The following is a 20,270-nucleotide window of genomic DNA, read 5'->3' as shown; positions in this document are numbered from 1 at the left end:
TTTGGTTTATTTTGAGCCTGGGAGTCCTTCTCTTGCTTCTTCCTTAGCAGGCAATTGAACCTGACCATCAAATGAAAGTCACCCAAAATCAGGATCAAGGCTAAAGCAGTACAGAGTCTGCAACTCTATCCTCTCCGAACACAGAGGGGGAGACACAGAGACCCCGGGTACAGAGAACGGCTGTCTTCATGGTCATTCCCTCCTTCTTTCCTTTCTCTCCTTCCATATGAGTCCCTCCCACCCTTAGATGCCAGTGCTGGCCACAGAGGGGCTCGTGCCTGGGCTGTCCTACACACCAGAGCCTGGGAAACATGCATTCCCAACACTTCCACACTTAGAAAACAGCCTCTGCCACAGCTCTAAACCCAACTTACCCACAGGTAAAGTTAAAACGGGTTTAAATTTGTGATCTGTCATCATGCAGCTAAATTCCCTCAAGAGTCTCCTCTTGATTTATGTTTTGCTCCCTGTTGCTACTCTTTCTTGGATTCTTTAGTTTGCAGTTTTCAACCCCTTTACATTTTCATGATGTAAGTGAATGTGGAGGGTGTTTCGCTCAATCTCTTGTAGGAATATCTTTCCCCTTCCCCACTACAATTTTTAGGTTCCTTTTATTCTTCAACAGAAAGTATGCCCGTCCACCCTCAACTCCTGTCTTCTACTGTCAACCTTTGGGCTTTGTCCCAGCAGTCCAAGGTGTTCCCGCATCTCCTTCAGTCGAGGCACTGTTAAGATACTCGTTCTCACTATCTTGAGTCCACGTTGAATGGCGGACATCTGCCATTCCTGACACACTTGTGGAGGATAACACAGCCCCAAAGTCAGAGACTGAGGATGGTAGAAACTCTGAAATCATGAGCGACCATTCCAACTGGAGAAAAACAGAGGCACATGAATCGGAGCCAAGGGTTGACCAAACACAAGGCTCACCAAACAAGCGAGTGAGGAGGTTCTCACAGGTGCCCCCCACGTCCGATGCCACCTGGAATCTTCAAAGCAAGACATATACTCTGCTGTGCAATCTAACCTTTAAGTCAAGACCTAATGCCAGGTCAGTTGTCAGGTATGCATACTTGACGGACTCTGTCTTATTTATGTGCCAACGATGTCACAGGGTGAGGTGTGTGTCAGATATACAAGGTACCGTCTTGTTTAAACTCCCAGGGAGGGGCTCACTGCCAGAAGCTGCTCCATCATCCTAGATAAGGCAACAGGCTTTCAGCCATGCAGTCTCTAGACTTCATGAGTATGACCCACCTCTCTGGAATGACAGCGACTGCTACACATCAGGGGACGCTAGGCAAGTAAAGCAGTGTTTCACTCACCGGGCTCACACATACGCTTGTGGGTCTCCATCTGCAAACCATGGACAGAATAACCATGGACTGAAACTGAAAAATTTCAGAAACAAAACAAAACAAAAACCAAACAACCATTTCTGTATTGAACATTAGCAGACTTCCTTTCTTGTCATTATTCCTTAAACAATACAATGAACGTCTATTTACATGGCCTCAGCCTGTAAACTGTTTACAGATAATTTAAAGTACATGAGATGATGTGTGTAGGCTTATGCAAATGTTATATCATTATGCAAAAGGCTTGAGTGTCTACAGATTTTGTTAATCACAGAGGAAGGAAGGAGCTCTGGTATCAATCCTCTTTTAGGTCCTGAGAGATGGCTTTTTTGTTTTGTTTTGTGGTTTTTGTTTGGGTTTGGTTTGATTTTTTATTTTGTCTGGTTGGTTGGTTGGTTTTTTTTGTTTGTTTTTTTTTTTGAGACAGTGTTTCTCTGTGTAACAGCCCTAGTTGTCCTGGTATTAGCTCCGTAGACTAGGCTGGCCTCAAACCTGGAATTAGCTCTGTAGACCAGGCTGCCTCAAAGTCACTGAGATCCACCTGCCTCTGCCTCCTGAGTACTTGGATTAAAGGTGTGTGTTACTATCACCTAGTGAGAGCTGTATTTCTAAGTCAGCCCTATTATTATTAGCATCTGACCTTAGTCAAATCATTTGTACTTTCTATCTCATCTGAAAATCAGAAATACAATCTGCTTTTCAGAACTTTAATATCAACAAATTCAATGCATTCATATTTTAGGCATGACATGGTAAAAAAAAAATTGGCTGAGGAAGCTATGTCCCAGTACTCCAGGTGATAATTTCTTACCTCTATCTCGTCTAGCCAGTTAGCAGTGGCCAAAACTTAGAACACAATAGCCACTGGCTGTCTGCTCCCATATTCAGATCCTTTAATGGACGTAAACCAACTGCAATAACAAACCCCTTTCCACCTCCAAATGCTTCTAGAACATAAAGGCTGAATGACCTGCTCAGGACAGAATATCCTGAAGCAGAGGAGAATGAAGAACTTTCTGTTAAGTCCTGTTATCCTACTCTGCCAGACTCGGGAGAAGCCACTAATGGTAGCCACACTGCCAGAGATACAAACTCCATCACTTTAAATGACTCTCTAGTGACTCCGTACCTCCTCTCAAATAAGCAGAATTTGATATTTCTCTCATCACTTAGAACAGCTCCTTTCACATAATACGTACTTATTAGTAAGGTTTGATGTTTTACTGAGGTCATTTTCATTGCATGCTAAAGTTGGGACACAATACCAATTACTTCTCTGATGTATCCATAGAGTATATATACAAAATGACCAAGCTCATTAATTCATAATTCATCTTTTTCTTAGTGAACTCACACTAGCTTCCTTTTTACCCATTTTATTTAGCAAGGGATTCAATGTTCAGGTCATTAATTTATTTTTAAAATTAACTTATTTAGACAGGTTATCATGGGCTCCAACTCACTATGTATTCAAGAATAACTTTGAACTCCTGCCTTCCTGCCTTTACCTCCCAAGAGCTAGAATTACAAATATGCATGCATGCACATGTGTGCATACATGTACATACATACACACACACACACACATACACACAGACACATACACAGAAGCTCATGAAGTGATCAAACCCACCATTTTGTGCATGCTAGGTATCAAACCCATGACTTCATGCATGCTAGGCAAGCACTCTACCAACTAAGATATGTCCCTGGCTGTCACCTCATCAGTTTATAATGAATATCTTCTTTCCCCCTTTCTGCAAGAGGCCCACATCTCCACTCTGAAATCATCTCTCCCATTCCCTATGACTGCTTCTCCATAAATCAACTTTGATTATATCCATTATATTCTCTGGTGTTCTTCTAGCCAGAAATTATAATTTCATGCAAACCTCTCACCCATGCAACAATTTTCCCTTTACTTTTACTTTATGTATGGGCATTTTGCCTTCATGTATGTCTATGCAGCACACACATGCATTGCTCATGCAGGCCAGAAGAGGACCTCAGATTCCTCTTGGACTAAAGTTACAGAGGGTCCTGAGTTGCCCTGTAGATGCTAGAAATTGAATCTAGGTCCCCTGGAAGAGCAGTCAGTGCTTCTAACTGCTGAACCATCTTTCCAACCCGCACTCAGACTTTTATAAGAGAACTGGCCAGCACTAAGCGGCATTGCCAAATTCCTGTTTTGGTGAAACTGCTGACCAAAAAGACCCAAATGACTTAAAGTAGCCATTATGAAGCCTGAGATATACCCCCACACACTGGGTCGGTCACTGGGAACCCAAGACAGAGCTCAGTGCAAAAAAGAGTGAACTAAAAAAGCTTGACAGAAAGCATCATAGCCACACCCAAAGTTTCTTTATTCTGATTCTAAGCAACAGAGGTCACATTGCTGTCTTCCTAAGAAAGAGCATAAATGAAACCTTGTGATCTTAGCAGGTTGTTATAAGAACAGCCAAACCAAAAATATTCTATAGAGTCTCTCTGGGAAACATATGTAAGCACCACATGTTAACACTGGTTACCAAACAGCTTGTGTGTGTGTGTGTGTGTGTGTGCGTGTGATCATTGTCATCATCGTCTTCTTCTCCCTACACGGAAGACAACATAGGGTGCTGCTTCTGTGTGCTGTCCGTGGCTAACCAATGACGGCAAACTGCTCACAGCAGCACGATCAGAGAGCTGCCTGCTGTCCATAAAACAGTCTCCTCCCCCATCCTGCAGCCAACTGCCTTAAGAAGCATGTGTGGCTTGAGTGGGACCATGATGCAATGCCTTTGTGGGAACGAGGGGAATATTTTAGAAAGAAAGTGAGCAAAGCTCCAGTAATAAATTGTGAGAAGTCTGCCTGTGTGCTGGAAAGGATGTCTCATTGGGACTCCAAGGCTTTTAGTTTTAGACATATTCTCACTACCTGATTCTGTGACTGCCCCCCCACTCCCTCCCAGACGAGTCCTTGCATCTTTCTAGGTCTCTTTTCTCAGGTTATAAAGTAAAGGGTGGACCTGGTCCACCCTTCATTCAGAAGGCAGTAACGATGCAGCTGGCCTCTGCTTCCCCTTCCACCAGAGGGAATATACAGTCTGAAAACAAATCCTAAGCCTGAGTCAGTGTTCCCTGCGAAGCCCTCGCTTGGCCTTTTCTGGGCCTCCTGGCAAAGAATTTACTTCCCTGAGGACAGTTGAGCTAACAGCTGGACAGTGCTGGCTGATTTCCACCCTTCCCACAGCTGGCCTTAGAGACAAACAACCAGAAAGGCATTTATCAACAAAACAAAACCATGACTCAACTTTTACAGGCCAACTGTAGATGAAGGCTTGAAAGCCCTGCACTACTTTTCCCTGACCTACAAATCCAAGATCTTCCCAGCCTTGGCTCTGAGTAACCTCAGTGGGAAAAAAGGAGGCAGGAAAATTTCCAGAGCAACCCAGGGCCATGGTTTCATGTTTTCTACACGGCTCGTCAGAAGAAACGCAACTGTTGTGAAGTTGCTAGAGGTACTCAACCAGGCCATGCTGTAAATGACTGTGCATGCATCGGGATTAGCCTACACATGGATCAAGCTTCTGGGCATGAAATGCTAGTGGAGTTCCCTTTCCAATCACAACAACAACAACCGAAAGTGTCGCCATACAGTCCAAAAAGTCAAAAAGGTATACGGTCACAATGGAGCCCCTGGTCTAGGGATGCTGCTCAGTTGTCGGAGTGCTTAGCTAGCATGCCTCAAGTCCTGGGCTTAATCTCCAGCATCACATGAAACTGGGTACAAGTAATCCTACCACTCAGGAGGCTGAGGCAGGAGAACCACAAATCCAAGGTCATCCTTCGCTACACAGTGAATTTGAGGCAAGCCTGCCTAGTGTACATGGGACCAGTTTAAAAAAAAAAAAAGGATTGATATATGAGCTGATAAATCCATGTGCCACATTCCTCAATGTCCTTATTGCAAAGTCAGGCTTCCAGCGAAGCTTTTAAGTTGAGGCTCTACCATGATCCTTTGCTCACCTTTGTTTAAACAGATTTCTGCCCCCGCATTCCAGTTGGAAGGAAAAAAAATGAAAGACAAACCCCAGTTCACTGAGCTATACACAGAGCCTGTGTGTGGAACCAAGGTGCAGCTGGACCACCCTGCCACCTCGTGACGTCTGCCACGCACAGTCAAATTGGGAGACTGTGGCAGTGTTAACACTCCTACATTCAACAAAGTGGCTTGTTTATTAGGGCTGCTAACTCACAAAAGAGGCATTTTTAAAAAGGAGCCTTGGGAACGGAGCAGGGAAAAGGCAAACATAGAGGAGGTGTTCGCAAGCAGCAGACACGCTACACGGATGAGCTCTGAGCATTGACTGGATCAACACACAGGACGCAGCCACCAAGATGGGTCTCCTAACGGAGGTGATCATCCGGCACTGCTACCAACCTCCCATGTGAAACAGAAATGGCCCAGATAAGACTGCTGAAATGACTTAAGGTGTGTTTAAGTAACTGTTTAAAACACTTTGGCAGAAATTCATTTGCCAACACGTTGTAAAAAGCCCTAACACGGATATGCATTGAACAACCTGAATTCCCTGTAGCTTCTCAATGATAACAGGGCAGGCTTCTTACAAAATGCTGGAAGTAGGGGTATACAGACAGAGAAATGGTAAGCAAGGGGGAGAATCTATAGAGGAAAACAGATATGAGATTTTCCTGGTCTACGTTTTCTGCAACAAAAACTTTCAAGTTTGTGATAGCAGAGGAAAAACAAAACACTTTTTTTTTCCACCTTGAAAACAGGCTCCATTTAAAAGAATTAAGTGAAACCTGGTTTAAATAGTCCTCAGGGAACAAAGAACAGCGAGGATCCCTGACTAGGCAACGTTTTCTGTCCAGAGGGCGGATATTGGAAATTCCATCCTTGTTAAATATGTAAATAAAGAGCCCACTGGGGATCGGGGTTTAAAATGCAGTCATTCTGCATACCAGTAATACACCAAGTCACCAGAAGCCTCTGACACACTGTTAAATGGACAGAAATCTCCCCGTTCAACTTCTCCCCCACATTAGCAGCAATTAGGACTCACACTCTCATGAACAACGCCAGAGACTCCCCAGTCCCCATCCCCGCGTCTCCCCACCCCCAATGGACCCTTCCCTTCACAGCTCCTCATCAGGCAGGCTCCACCGTGGACTCCACCCTCAAGTACTTCAGCTAAATGTCTATTTTTGAATGGTATTTAGCGGTAGCTCCCTGCTCTTGCGACTTGTGACCACCAGTGACAAACAGCTAAAAATCATTATCTCTGATCCTACAATCCAAATACCTACCCCATTCCTGCCAGCTAAGGCACCACACAGACCCTGGCTACTCACCGGATCTCATCTGCTGCAGTGGGCTGAATCCTAAGCCGACTCCAGGTCTCTGCTCCCTGCTCTCTGGGTACTTAGCCTCTTCCCCAGAGCTCAGCATCCGCAGTAAGAGTAGGGTAGAAGAGGAGGCTATGATGTGAGGCTATTTTAGAGATGTAACTGAGGTTCTGATTCAGTTGACGAGTTCATTAAATGGAAGGCCACCCTGTCTAGGTGAGCTGGCTAGTTTTATGTCAACTTGACACAAGTTAGAGTCATCCCAAAGGAGGGAGTCTCAATTGAGAAAACGCCTCCCTAAGATCTAGCTGTATGGCATTTTCTTACTTAGTGATCAGTGGGGAAGGACTCAGCCCATCGTGGATGCTTCTGTCCCTGGGTACAGGGAGAGATCTTACTAGGTACCCGTGACCATGCCCAAACGGGTATTATTTTCTTCCTTCTCGGGTCTTTGATGAGGTTGAAGATTAGACTTTTACAATTCTTGTTCTCTCTCCCTAGATAGAAATATTAGGTACTAGACTTAAACTTTCCTGCTTAGTACAGCTCTATAGTATATGTCCTTCTTGTCATTTGCTCCTGCTTACTGGCTTTAGATCTTGAGGGAGAATGTTTGTACTTCTCCTTTACCTAGTGCATACTTGAATTTTGCCATCTTTGTATGTAGTTTTGTATAAAGTCTGATCTTCTCTTTAGACTAAAAGGGGAATTGTAGGAAGAGATCTTACTAAGCACCTGTGATGCTGACTACGCCCATTTGGGTGTGGTCACAGGTGCATACGTGGGGTGTGGGATAAAGACCTGGGGAGAGGCAGCTCTCTCTCTCTCTCTCTCTCTCTCTCTCTCTCTCTCTCTCTCTCTCTCTCTCTCTCGGTTCCAGTCGGGTCTCTGAGAGCATCGGAGACTGTCGGAGTGCTGACCCTGGGTTGTCAGTTTCTCATGTAAGTGATTCTCTCATCAGTAAAATTAACTTACTTCATCCCAATCCCGTGTACCGTAATTTGTCCAGCTACACCTAGGCTTCTATAAGAAAGCAGGCTGAGCAGGACATGATGAGCAAGCCAGTGAGCAGCTCCTCTCCATGGCCTCAGCATCAGCTCCCGCCTCCAGCTTCCTGCCCTGGTCGAGTTCCTGTCCTGACTTCCCTCAGTGATGGACTACGATGTGGAAGTGTAAGCAAATAAGCCCTTTCCTCCCCAACCCGCTTCTAGTCATAGGGTTCCATCATAGCAATAGTAACCCTAACTAGGACACTAGGACTGTCCTAACCAGGAGGTCCTTTTAAATAATGTCTCCAAGTCTTCCTTCCTGTTGGTCTGGAAAAGGCAGATCAACTGCCCAAAAACATACACAGAAACTTCAACCCAGCTTACAACTGGCTACAGAATCCAAAAGAGGAGGCTAGTACTACTGTCAAAAGCCCATTCAGGATTCAATTATTCTTCCCAGCTAGTGCCTAAGCTTCAGCTCAATGGTAGCCAAGAAAACACTATGGATCGGGGGGCGGGAGGGGGTATGGGGACACACGAAAGTTACCTGTAGCTTCTCCCCTCCTCCAGCTCTCTAACCCTGTAAGGCTAAAATAAATGTGTTATAGTTTTGGTGTCCCCCACTCAGCTCTCACTAGCAGATACCTGTTGCAACTACCAGAAGAAAACAGAATGCCAATAAACCTTAACCAAGACAAGAATTCAACCCTAAGACGGTCCTCTTGGCTGTTTTTAAGCGTGCTTGTGTTTTTCACCTGGGGTTTTCTAGTCTGAGTCTTTCTGATGGATTGATGTGATGGCACGAATACTAGTAAATTACTGAAAAGTAGCCTCGTCCAATAACCTGCCACGCCGTGCACTACTTTAGACCGTAAGGTCCTAGACATGTGCTAGATGTATTGTGTCATCTTCGTTCTCTGGCCTATACAGAAACATAGGTGGGCAATCAAGAGACGATGCCAATCCGAGTGGTCATGGGATGCTGCAGATGTCCGCATGCATGTGGACTATAACAGGGCACACAAATACAATGGGAGATGTGGGGAGACCTTCCCACAACTTGGAAAAGTAGCTAAAGGAGGTCGATGAAGAAGCATGCCCCTCCCCTCCCCCTCGTTGAGAAATGAGTCAGCTCACATCAGGGTTCAGAGATCATCACAGCCCATGTCATCTCATCAAGCCATCACGATTTTCTCTCCTGTAGATATCAGCTACCAAAGTTCAGAGAGAAGAAGCCACTTGGACCTGGAGTTCAGCATGAGACTGATCACCCCGTCGTCTTTGCCATTGTGGGGCTGACCTTACAATGTACCCTGGTACTTGGGTTTCACCTGTTAACTTCACACACAAGTTCTTAAAAGACTCTCATGGGCTGAGAACGAAGCTCAGTAACAAAGCATTTTCCTAGCATGCCCTGGAGCCAATCCACGAGACCATAAATAGATTTTTAAAATATAGATGCTGGGAAATGTCCTTATTCGGAGTAAGGTGAAGAAGCTCTGAACTCCACAAAGAACCACACAGTACCATGCAATTGCAAAATTATCAAATTATCATAAAGGGGGTCTTCATGTCTCTAGTCTAGTATCTCAAAGACGCCGCTATTGACCAGGATCCTGTGGCTCAAGTCATTCCTGGCACCGTTCCCTTGATGAGGCGGGTACCGCACTGAGGGAGCGGCTTCCCATACCTTTGACTTGTCTGTCAGAGCTATCGAGTGTCCCTGCGCCCTCCACTCAACAACTGACACAGAAAACCCGGCAACGCCTTCAGGGGTAGAGAGAGAAAAAATCTAGGGGAATCTTCCTCCGCGTTTACTCTTGAACATTTGTGTTTAGAAGAAAGTAAATAGCGACGCTGGGTTAGGCGTTGACTGATGCAGAAGCCAGTGTACACGGCCGTATGATAATGGTGCGGCTGGGTGTGAGCCTCTCCAGGCCAAGCAGCTGGGAGACAAAGGTCACCGGGTGATGAGCCACCGAGGAGCCACGGAGGTACAAGGAGAAAAGTGGCTAGGTGTATTGTTTGAATAAATCCTTAGCACAGGCATGGGAGTTAAGTAATTACCCTAGCCAGCTTGTCAATGAGAAAATGTAAGCCCAGAGAGGCTCTGCGATGGACCTGAAGGTGGAGCTAAGGGAGGGGTGGAGCCAGAGACTCAAAACCTATTTCCTCGAGTATCAGGACCACACTCTCCCTACTGTTCCATCCTTCTAAGGGAAACAAAGGTCAGCATCCACGGCTAATTCATCCTTCATGGTGAAGACACAGGTGGAGCATAGTCGCCATAAACACACAAGATGTTTAAGTAGTAGAAAAGAGAACTATGCCTGTCTGTGTTACTCGCGCATGCACTACATGAGATCTAGTTTCTCAGTATGTCTATTCTTTTTTTGTTTGTTTGTTTTGTTTTTTTCGAGACAGGGTTTCTCTGCATTGTTTTGGAGCCTGTCCTGGAACTTGTTCGGTAGGCCAGGCTTGGTCTCGAACTCACAGAGATCCGCCTGCCTCTGCCTCCCGAGTGCTGGGATTAAAGGCGTGCGCCACCAACGCTCGGCTAGTATGTCTATTCTTACCAGATGACAGTGGTCAAAGAAAGGGTCCAGACTCACTCTTGCAGCTCTCAGGGGGGTGAGGAAAATGCCTGTCCGTCATTTTAGGTGACGTCACACATGGTTCCAGTCAGTTCACAGCTTAGTCCTTTTCCGGACAGTTAGTCCACGACACAGAAATTCATACATGGCCCTCCTAAATGAGAGGCCACATGGTGCCATCAGCCCTTCTGAGACACAGGGGGCTGCTTGTCTCCTACCTCAGCCTTTCCAGCTGTCTCCTCCTAGGGCTTTCAAGATCTGGCTCTGTGAATAGAAACACGCTCACGGGGGAGCCATTTACCACACTGTCAGTCACATACCACCAGTCGGTAGGACAGAGGGACACCGCTGTATTTGTGACTCATTTTCTTGCCACAGTTTGCTGACCACCCTCAAATCAGTGGCAGTTCCACGGTGTCTTGTGAATCCGGGCAAAGCAGGGAGAGCAGTGGTTACCTGCTTCTCGGGCTCCATCCTCACACTGGACACAGCGTCCTCTTCGGGGTCTGTTTACTGTCATGTTAACACATCTCGGCACTTTGGATGAGTCTGCTGTCTGAAGCAGCCCCAGGCACAGTTGTGACACGATGCCACGTGTCCCTACAGCAAGGAGATTATGATGTGCCTTACAGAAAACATCCCCGGGACAGGTATGCTCCACTCAAGCAAGGTATGGAGCTCTTGGCTAGAGTCCAGTGTAAATAAGCCAATGGGATACATTGAATGCGGTAGCTAATTTAGTGGCTTTGTGGCACGTCACCACTGCAAAAGAAGCAATTCTGAGAAAGGTCTGCAGGTCCTTATCGTCATTCGTGTGACTGATACCATGTTAAGCCCCCCCCGGTGATTAAAACCATCCGGGAAACTTGACAATGACTTGCTGTCATCTAAGCCTTGCACATCCTCTGTATCTGGATTTCTAGAACCCATCCCCACTGCAAAGCACCCCCTTCCCCGCATCCCAGCTGCTGAGTCTAGGTCCCCCTATGTCAGATTCTCAGCTGCCCGTATCAATAGCCAGCTCAGGAAGACAGTACCCAGGCCTCCACTGGGGTCATCCGCATTCACTTTTCCCATTGTCTGAACTTAACATTTATCTGCTCTGGACTTCACTATCGGAACCTTGTTGACTGCCTCACTGGGACCCTACCCCACCTATGCGGGAAATTCCACACGTAGGAGGTGCTCAGTAAATATTTGCTGACTTTACCAACACCAAGGTTTCCTGGCATCTCTTTCTCCTTTGACCCCAGGTCCAGTCACAATCATTTCTTTCCCTGCTTAGGAGTTTAAGACTCCTTCAGCCACTTAAGAAGAACTTTGAAAATGCACGTGCTGGTATTTCTTGACTCCATCATGATTTGCTTCCTGGGAAGGAGCAGAGTCCAGGGTTAGGGAGTTTGTTCCTCTAAGTCACTGGAATTGCTTGGAAAGAGGATCCGCTCCCGGGGTTGCTCTGCTGAAAGCCTGCTTATCACGGGCTGATTAACGGCCACTCCACGAAACACATTCCTGCTTCATGACCGACTTGGGGCGCCAGCGTTCCCACTTAACACACACCCCAGGCTGGCTGTGCTCCGAGTAACTGACAGATGAATAATGGTGTCTGGGATTTTCTGTTGCTTTTTGCTAATGTTCCTTAGAAAGGGCCAGCAATTTACAACAGAGTCTCCTAGAAGGGAAGGTAATGTGGGGTTATAGAGGAGGAGAGGTTTGGGTTATCCGGGACCATTTTAGAATGTTGACTACAGGCACATGGAGACACCTCCATTGACGGGCTGGGTTTCACTTCCATGTGCCAGGGGGTATATACACTGAGCTATTTCTAACACCAAACCTAATCAGAAAGCACCTGTGACAGAGAAGAAAAAAAGCTTTACCCAAGCCTGTTTTCATGATGGTGTCTAGGCAACACTTAGTGCAGACTAGCTCATTAGCAGCCAGATAACCAAGTGAAGGGTAGCCAAACAAAGAGGACCTTTCTGTGTGGAAAAATATCACCGAGACTTTCACACTGGCCAGGGATATCACACAGGCATGAGACCTAGCAACCAGTCAGGAGGAGAGAGAAGAGGGGTTTTGTGAGCTGCAGGCTTGAAGAAAAATCAGAGCTGTCCTGATGAGTCACTGGGGGAAAAAAACAACACAAAACCTCCCATCACTCTTCATGGAGAGAAAGTCCCACCCAAGAGGCCCCTGCTGGGCTTCTGCTATTTTCAAATTTTCAACCTCCACAGTACAACCAGAGTTCTGCCCTTTGACCTTGGGACTCAGGAAGGTATCTGTTATACTCGAACAGAATCGATAAGCAGATGACCCTGGAAACTGATCCACAGTGTTGAATGATTCCAATAGACCAAGTGTAGCATTTGGCACTTAGTGACATTGTGTCCCGTGTATCATTTGTCCTAAAATGAAAAGACTATGGTACTAAGGATATAACTGGCAGATTACAGGCACCCTCGAAGCCTTACTTAGCATTAAACAAGATTCTCCAACCTTTCCCATCCTCCCACCATTTAAACACACCTTTTTGAGACAAGGTCTCACGTATTGCAGGCCGGCCTCAAACTTTCTGGGCAGCCAAGGCAACCCTGAACTTCTGGTCTTCCTGCCTCCATCTCTTGTAATCTGGGACGGGGTTGCACCACCACTGGGACCAAACCCAGGGTCTCATGTCTGCTAGGGAGGCGCTTTAGCTGGTGTGCAAACCCGGTCCCATTTTAACACACTTGAGAGATGGTTGTGACCAACCGATATCCCCCTGACCTTTCAGAACGACACCTGCCCTTTTCTAAGTGGTTGAGTCGCTAGACACTATGGAGAAATTCTTGCCCATTTCTCACCACTGAGGTACAGAGTAAGGCCACCAGACAGGCATAGGAAAAGCATATGTTGGTGACATTTGTCACAGCCAGCACTGACTGGTAGAGGGTGGTGTCATAAGGGAAGACTCAATGACCATGCTATGATTAATACCTTAGTAGCGCCCACCACCTCACTCTTCTCCCGGTGAGCCCTGACAGCCAAACACAGACATGTTCAAAATTACTCAGAGCCTTGGAAGTACGTGTGAGGGTACTCAGCTCCTTCCCTTCCAATTGAGATTAAAAGCCCATGCATTTTAATACTTAGGAAATAATCTGACGTCCCCAGGGCAGAAGCTTATCCACAGGGAGTATTGGTCTCTTTGACCCAGATGGCAGCAGCAAGATGCTGCACAGAGCGTCATGCTTTGGAGAGCAAAGACATGCTGCTGTGACGCTAGGGCCACCGCCTTCAGAAGTCGGCCTGTGACAAAGGTGGCCGCCCTGCCGAGTACAAGAGGAAGCACAGCTGGAGAGCCCAGGCTGAGCGACAAAACACCAGAGGGACTGGGCCGATGAGGCACCTAAAAACCGTCTGTCACTGATTTAGACATGAATTCCACCTAAGCCCAAGACCTAAGCATGCACTTCACCTCGAGGGTTTCCATCAGTTATAAAACAGGTGCTGTGGTTTCAAAAATAAAATGCAAACACACACACACACTCTCGAGGGTTTCCATCAGTTATAAAACAAGTGTTGTAGTTTCAAAAACAAAATGCAAACACACACACACACACACTCTCGAGGGTTTCCATCAGTTATAAAACAAGTGTTGTAGTTTCAAAAACAAAATGCAAACACACACACACACACACACACACACACACACACTCTCGAGGGTTTCCATCAGTTATAAAACAAGTGTTGTAGTTTCAAAAACAAAATGCAAACACACACACACACACACAGGAAGGAAAAAGTGTTTCAGAGGAAAACTAACAAACAATTCCACTCAGTTTTTAGTTATGTACCTCTGCTCTCTCAGCTTTACATTTTTAGAGAAAAGCTGAATGATTCCAGATAAAACTAGAAACTTCTGAGAGAAACAATTCAAAGAGGATAGCTAATGTCCCCGAGGCCATCGAGAAGGCACAACCAGATTCCAGTCTTCCTTGAGACATGGATAATCTATCTCTCACCTGGGTACCTTCAAATCCCCTGAAATAATCACCAGCTTGATATCTAAAACACTTAGCCAAGCCCTGGGAGCTCAGGACTCAGGTTTTACTGCCATCTTATACTAGCAGGTGCCATATGTAGGATGACAAGATAAAGTGAGGTCCCAGAGGCCTTGGAAATGTTTCTAAATGGTTTACCAGATCTGTGTAAACTAAGTTAAAGGTGGTGGCTGGAAATAATGCAGCCCCAGTAGAGTTCAGTTCCATATTTAAAGCTTTGTTTTCATCATAAAACAGTTTCAAGCTAAGTGACAACTTCTTAGGGCAGCACCTGTCTGTCTGATGCTCCAACTACCACTGTGTGCGTGCGTGCGTGCGTGCGTGCGTGCGTGCGTGTGTGTGTGTGTGTGTGTGTGTGTGTGTGTGTGTGTGTGTACAATCTTAGGTGTCATTCCGTAGACAGTGCCTATCATTTTTTTTCTAAACCAGGTCTCTCACTGGCCTGAAGCTCACCAAGTAGGCTAGGCAGGCCAGTGAGTGAACCCCAGAGACATACCTGTTTCCAACTCCCCAGTGCTAAGATTACAAGTACACACCAACACACTTGGTTTTAGAAAACAAAACAAAACATTGTATGTGGGTTCTGGGAATCAAACTCAGGTCCTCCCGCTTGCAAGAGAAGCACCCTGCCAACAGAGCTGTCTCCCTCATCCTCCCACTGCCACTTTTACCAAGAGAAATGGGTGTGTCCTGCTGGGGTGTGTCCTGCCTCTGGCTTTGTGTGATAAACTAACTCCCAAAGAACTCTTCACTTGGAACGGTAACTGAGTTCTCTTTTTCACAAAGCTCTTGCTGGGACCTCAGCCCCTCAACAGCTCTCTCTGCACACTCCCCATCCATCTAGAGGGCCACGCTGAATAGCCAAGGGCAACGGCACAAAGCAACAGTGTTGACTGTACTTTAGTTTGTATGTCGCTGTCCAGACTCTACGACCTCTGGCTTGACACGGAGAACAGTGCTTCCTGTAAAATGTTCATGCACTAGGACAGGTGAAACCCGTTCCCATGTTAGGGGGATGCGCTCACCTTTGTGGCGGGGAGGGGGATGTCTGCCCCATGCAGGGAAGTGTCAAAGCTGAGTAACAGCAGTGACAACGAGTAGCTGTCCCGGGTGGGCAGTATTGCATTTTTCTAAATGTGTGTGTGTGTGTGTGTGTGTGTGTGTGTGTGTGTGTGTGTGTGTGTTTCATCCCCATCCCTCCTAACATGACGATCCTCAGAACGTTTCGTCTGTGTCTTCCTGTCCCTGACCTGGTGGAGAGATAAGGAGGTCACCAAATCACCAAATCTCCCCGCCTTGGACACATGCTGGAACGGATTGGAAACCCTGGAATGATTTTCCTCATTTCTCTTCCTGTAAAACTCCTCTAGTTTTCGCCGGGCGTTGGTGGCGCACGCCTTTAATCCCAGCACTCGGGAGGCAGAGGCAGGCGGATCTCTGTGAGTTCGAGACCAGCCTGGACTACCAAGCGAGTTCTAGGACAACCTCTAAAGCCACAGAGAAATCCTGTCTCGAAAAAACCAAAAAAAAAAAAAAAAAAAAAACTCCTCTAGTTTTCACAACACAGCCTTCCCCACTCAGGACGCTGTGCTGTGCGCCCAACACGTTCCCAAAACTCACCTCCCTTTCACCAATCTTTGTGCACTTCTGCCCATTTCCCCTCTTTCCATGTATGTGGCCACCGGCCACGTTACTCACAGCTTCAGCATGGGGAAGCCTCAGGTTGCAACGCCAGGCAGGGTTTGAAGGCAAACGAACGCTTGATAAATTAATGAATGCCATGACCCTACTGTTTTCCTTGCCCTTCCGTGTCACATCCAGGCCACCCTCAGCACTGCCCGGGTTTATAACCCCAGAGCCACCTCTCACCCTATAATCTGCACTCAGGCTTGACAGCTTCCTGCTCCTTCCAATCACTTCAATTCACCCATTTCACAAGTTTTCATCAAAGAAGACAGAAGGCGCTGGGGACGTACAATAAGCAGGTGATGTGTATCCCTGCCCTCTGCCAAGGCGTTCACACAACAGTCAATGAAAACATATCAGATGGGCTCATGCTATACCTTAGGGCAGAAGAAAAGCTATCTGTTCCTGAGGAGGTAACAGCCATACAATGAGGCCTCTTCCCCACAAAGTCTGCCATACTTGGTACCCTGAGGTCCTGAGGAAATGAGTCAGTCACTTTCTAGCTTTTTCCTAAGCCGTCACCATTCCAGACCTCCATGGTCCCGAAGGGAAACAGTCATCCCAGCTTGCCAGTGCAATTCCCTATAGTGGAGTCTTAGTGAAAATAGAGTTAGGTTTGTGAGTCAGGAGGTAACTGAGAATACCCTGCAAGCATAGAAGACCGACAATATGAGAAACTTAAGTTTTATGGTGGTTTATACTCACTATCAATATTCACCCCAGGGCTAGGGCTCTAGGACCTAGCATCTCCTACGATACAGGCCTTTGGGCATGCCTGTGAGGGGTTCTCTAGATCGGGTTAATTGAGGCAGGAAGACTCACCGCTCCCTAGGCTGGAGTCCTGCACTGAATAAAAAGGAGAAAACTAGCTGAGCTCCAGTTGCCATTGCACTCTGCTTCCTGACTGGACCCAATGTGACCTGCCACTCCCTGCTCATGCCACAAGTAATTCCCAACCATGACAAACTGTATCCCGGGGAACATTAGCACAAATAAACACATCTTTAAGATGATTTTTTTTTCAAGGATTTTGTCACAGTGATGAGAAACAGTGGTCTAACGCCAGTTAAAATTCTAAGGTAAAATACATGTAAAAACAATCCCTGTCAAGTGTGAGTCTTCAAGACTAACCACTAAGGTCCTGTGGTGGTTTGAATGAGAAATGATCCCCATAGTCTTGGGCATCTGAACACTTTTGGTCCCTAGTTGGTGGTGCTGTTTTGGAAGGTTTAGGGATTGTGATCTTTTTTTTTTTTTTTTTTTTTTTTTTTTGGTTTTTACGAGACAGGGTTTCTCTGTATTGTTTTGGAGGCTGTCGGTCCAGCCCGGCCTCAAACTCACAGAGATCCGCCTGCCTCTGCTTCCCGAGTGCTGGGATTAAAGGCGTGCGCCACCACCGCCCAGCTGGGATTGTGGTCTTGATGGAGGAAGTATGTCACTTGGGGGAGAGCTTCAAGAGATCAAGGCCTTACCCTATTTGCAGTTTGCTGTCTCTGTCTCTGTCTGTCTCTCTGTCTCTTCTCTCTCTCTCTCTCTCTCTCTCTCTCTCTCTCTCTCTCTCTCTCTCTCTCTCTCTCTCTCTCTCTCTCTCTCTCTCTCTCTCTCTCTCTCTCTCTCTCTCTCTCTCTCTCTCTCTCTCTCTCTCTCTCTCTCTCTCTCTCTCTCTCTCTCTCTCTCTCTCTCTCTCTCTCTCTCTCTCTCTCTCTCTCTCTCTCTCTCTCTCTCTCTCTCTCTCTCTCTCTCTCTCTCTCTCTCTCTCTCTCTCTCTCTCTCTCTCTCTCTCTCTCTCTCTCTCTCTCTCTCTCTCTCTCTCTCTCTCTCTCTGTCTGTCTCCTGACACTGTTGCCATGCTTTCTCTTCCATCATGACCTCTTACCCTCTACAACAGTAAGCTCAAATAAACTCTTCCATAAATTGCTTTGGTAATGGTATTTCATCACAGCAACAGAACAGTAACCAATACCTCCACCCTCCAAAGAACCAGAAAATTAATTCTCAGCTACTTCAAGCCAACCCAGAGACTTAAGATCATCTGATGGATAAAGAGAGCTTAAAATCACCGGATTCAAGGAACTCATTTATCTCCCCAGCATCTACTGCCATGGCCGTCACTATTCCAAGAGATCCAGTGGGTTCAGGGAAGCCTGTTTACTCTTGTCAATCTTCTGTGTCAAAGACACTGGATAAGCTGCTCCTGAGCCAGAGAACCTGGGTCACCCAGCCAACCTCTCCACTTATCCTGGCCACCACTCAAGTACACAGAAGTGCATCTTGTCCAGCTGGTGTCCGGGAAAGGTCAGTGGAGGTCAGACCTAACTTTCCCGCAGCAGCACTTAACAAATGAGACCACACCGTAAAGGAAGGGGCGTGAAAGTTTATGAATTCTTTCCAGTCTTCAAAATGCCTGTTTTGTCAGCCATCTTTCAGATGCTATGACAGATGCCTTCAATAATCAACTAAAGAAGGAGATTTACGCCAGGTGGTGGTGGCACACGCCTTTAATCCCAGCACTCGGGAGGCAGAGGCAGGCAGATCTCTGTGAGTTCGAGACCAGCCTGGTCTACAAGAGCTAGTTCCAGGACAGCCTCCAAAGCCACAGAGAAACCCTGTCTCGAAACCTCCCCTACTCCAAAAAAAAAAAAAAAAGATTTACCTTGGCTTACAGTTTCAAAGGTTTCATTCAGGACATGGCTTGTTGGTGCTGCTGCTTTTAGGTCAGCGACAAGACAGTAAACATCACAGAGAAAGTTTGTGGCGGCCAGGAAAGAGAAGGGAGTGGGGCTAGGACCCCAATACCCTCTTTAAGGGCATTCTCCCAACTGCCTAACTTCCTATGCTTCACAATAATGCAGGCTGACAACTGAGCCCTTAACATGTGAGCCATATTTAAGATCCAAACGATGAAATCAAGGCATGAAACAGAAAGGAGTGAAATAAAGTAGAGGCTACCACAGAGGCCCTGAAGGAAACAACTGGAACAATCATGGGCTCCAAGGGACTCCAACTGATTCCTCGCTAGGTCTGCAGAATCCTTTTTGGAAGAAAGAATTACAAAAAAGCAAACAAACAGAAACTAATATATCACAGCTGTTCCCCTGGAGGGGGGGTTCTCGGGGTGGAGGGGGTGTGCCCACCCACTGCTCCCTAAATCGGGATGACCTTCTGAGTTGCTTGGGCCACTAGAACACGGTGGAGATATCATTGTTCCACTTCTGAAACTGGGCCCCCAATGTCCTTGGCATTTCCAGTCTTTCTCTTGGAAGCCCAAGCTGCCTTTGGCACAAGCCAGGGCTAGACTGTTGGGTGACGAGAGGCCAACCTCCACCACTCCTTTCCTTTGTCTCCCGAGCTGATAACCTGATAGCCAGCCAACCCTAGAAGTACAGCTGGCTGCCCACCAACAGCTGACTCACAAGGGGACCCAGCTGGGACCAGCAAAAGAGCAGAGCATCGAGTAGGCCCAGGGCAAAACACTGGTCTAGAGTCTTGGGTTAAATTACTATGGTTATTCCAAGCCAGAAAGATGTGTCATGATTTGTGATACAGGAGAAAAAAAAAAAAGAGAGAGAGGAAACAACATCAACAAATGCCCACCCCCACAAAAAAAACCCAAAAAAACAGCCATATACTAACCTCATATTTTCTCTTCCCTCCAAAGAATGAGAAAATCAATTCTTAGCTGCTTCAAAGACTTAAGATCATCTGGCGGATAAAGAGAGCTTAAAATCACTGTCTTCAAGGAACTCGTTTATGAACAGAAGGGATAGCAGAAATATATGTGAATAGTATTCAATTCTTCAATGAGGAACCAAACCAACGATTTCTCAAACACTGTAAAGTGGGGTAATGGGAATCAGCTATAAAGTCCAACGTAGATTATCCTGTGAGAGCAGTATGCTTTGCTGTCCAGTGAGGAAAGTAAACGCACTATCTAGGATTCACAAAGTGAATTTATTATGGGTTTCTAGGCAGAGCAGAAAGCACGGTGATAAACCCTGCCCCTCAATAACTTCTTGCTTTCGGGATCTCCCCTTGATCCCTCAGAGGTCTACTCTCCCATGGCCCCTTTCCCTGTCCACACTTGACATTCCCATTATAACCCTCAAACAGAATACCAGTAAAAGCATTTTACTAGGTGCTTTTAACATCTAGTGAAAAAGATACTGTGCGAACTTGCTGTGAATTCTCACAACTACCTCATTAGGTAAATATGATCAGACCCATTTTGTACCGCAGCAAACAGAG

At 46.4% G+C, this 20,270-nt stretch overlaps 1 protein-coding gene across 6 annotated transcripts in view; it reads right to left on the bottom strand.

Moving 5' to 3' along the window:
* Positions 1-20,270, bottom strand: part of Creb3l2 (cAMP responsive element binding protein 3 like 2) — a 111,014-nt gene that overhangs the window by 54,189 nt on the left and 36,555 nt on the right. Inside the window, exon 1 of one of the 6 annotated variants that reach the window (XM_021234285.2) lies at positions 18,679-18,885. The exons of the other annotated variants lie outside the window; for them this stretch is intronic. The gene's annotated coding sequence lies outside the window, so the exon portion shown is untranslated. Of the gene's footprint in view, positions 1-18,678; positions 18,886-20,270 lie in introns of those variants that run through there. 6 annotated transcript variants of the gene reach the window in all.

Source organism: Mesocricetus auratus, unplaced genomic scaffold (assembly GCF_017639785.1).
Source record: "Mesocricetus auratus isolate SY011 unplaced genomic scaffold, BCM_Maur_2.0 Super-Scaffold_100019, whole genome shotgun sequence".
In the NCBI taxonomy this organism is placed as follows: domain Eukaryota; kingdom Metazoa; phylum Chordata; class Mammalia; order Rodentia; family Cricetidae; genus Mesocricetus; species Mesocricetus auratus.
Note: the sequence above shows the minus strand (reverse complement) of the source record. Positions and strands in the feature narration are given on the sequence as shown.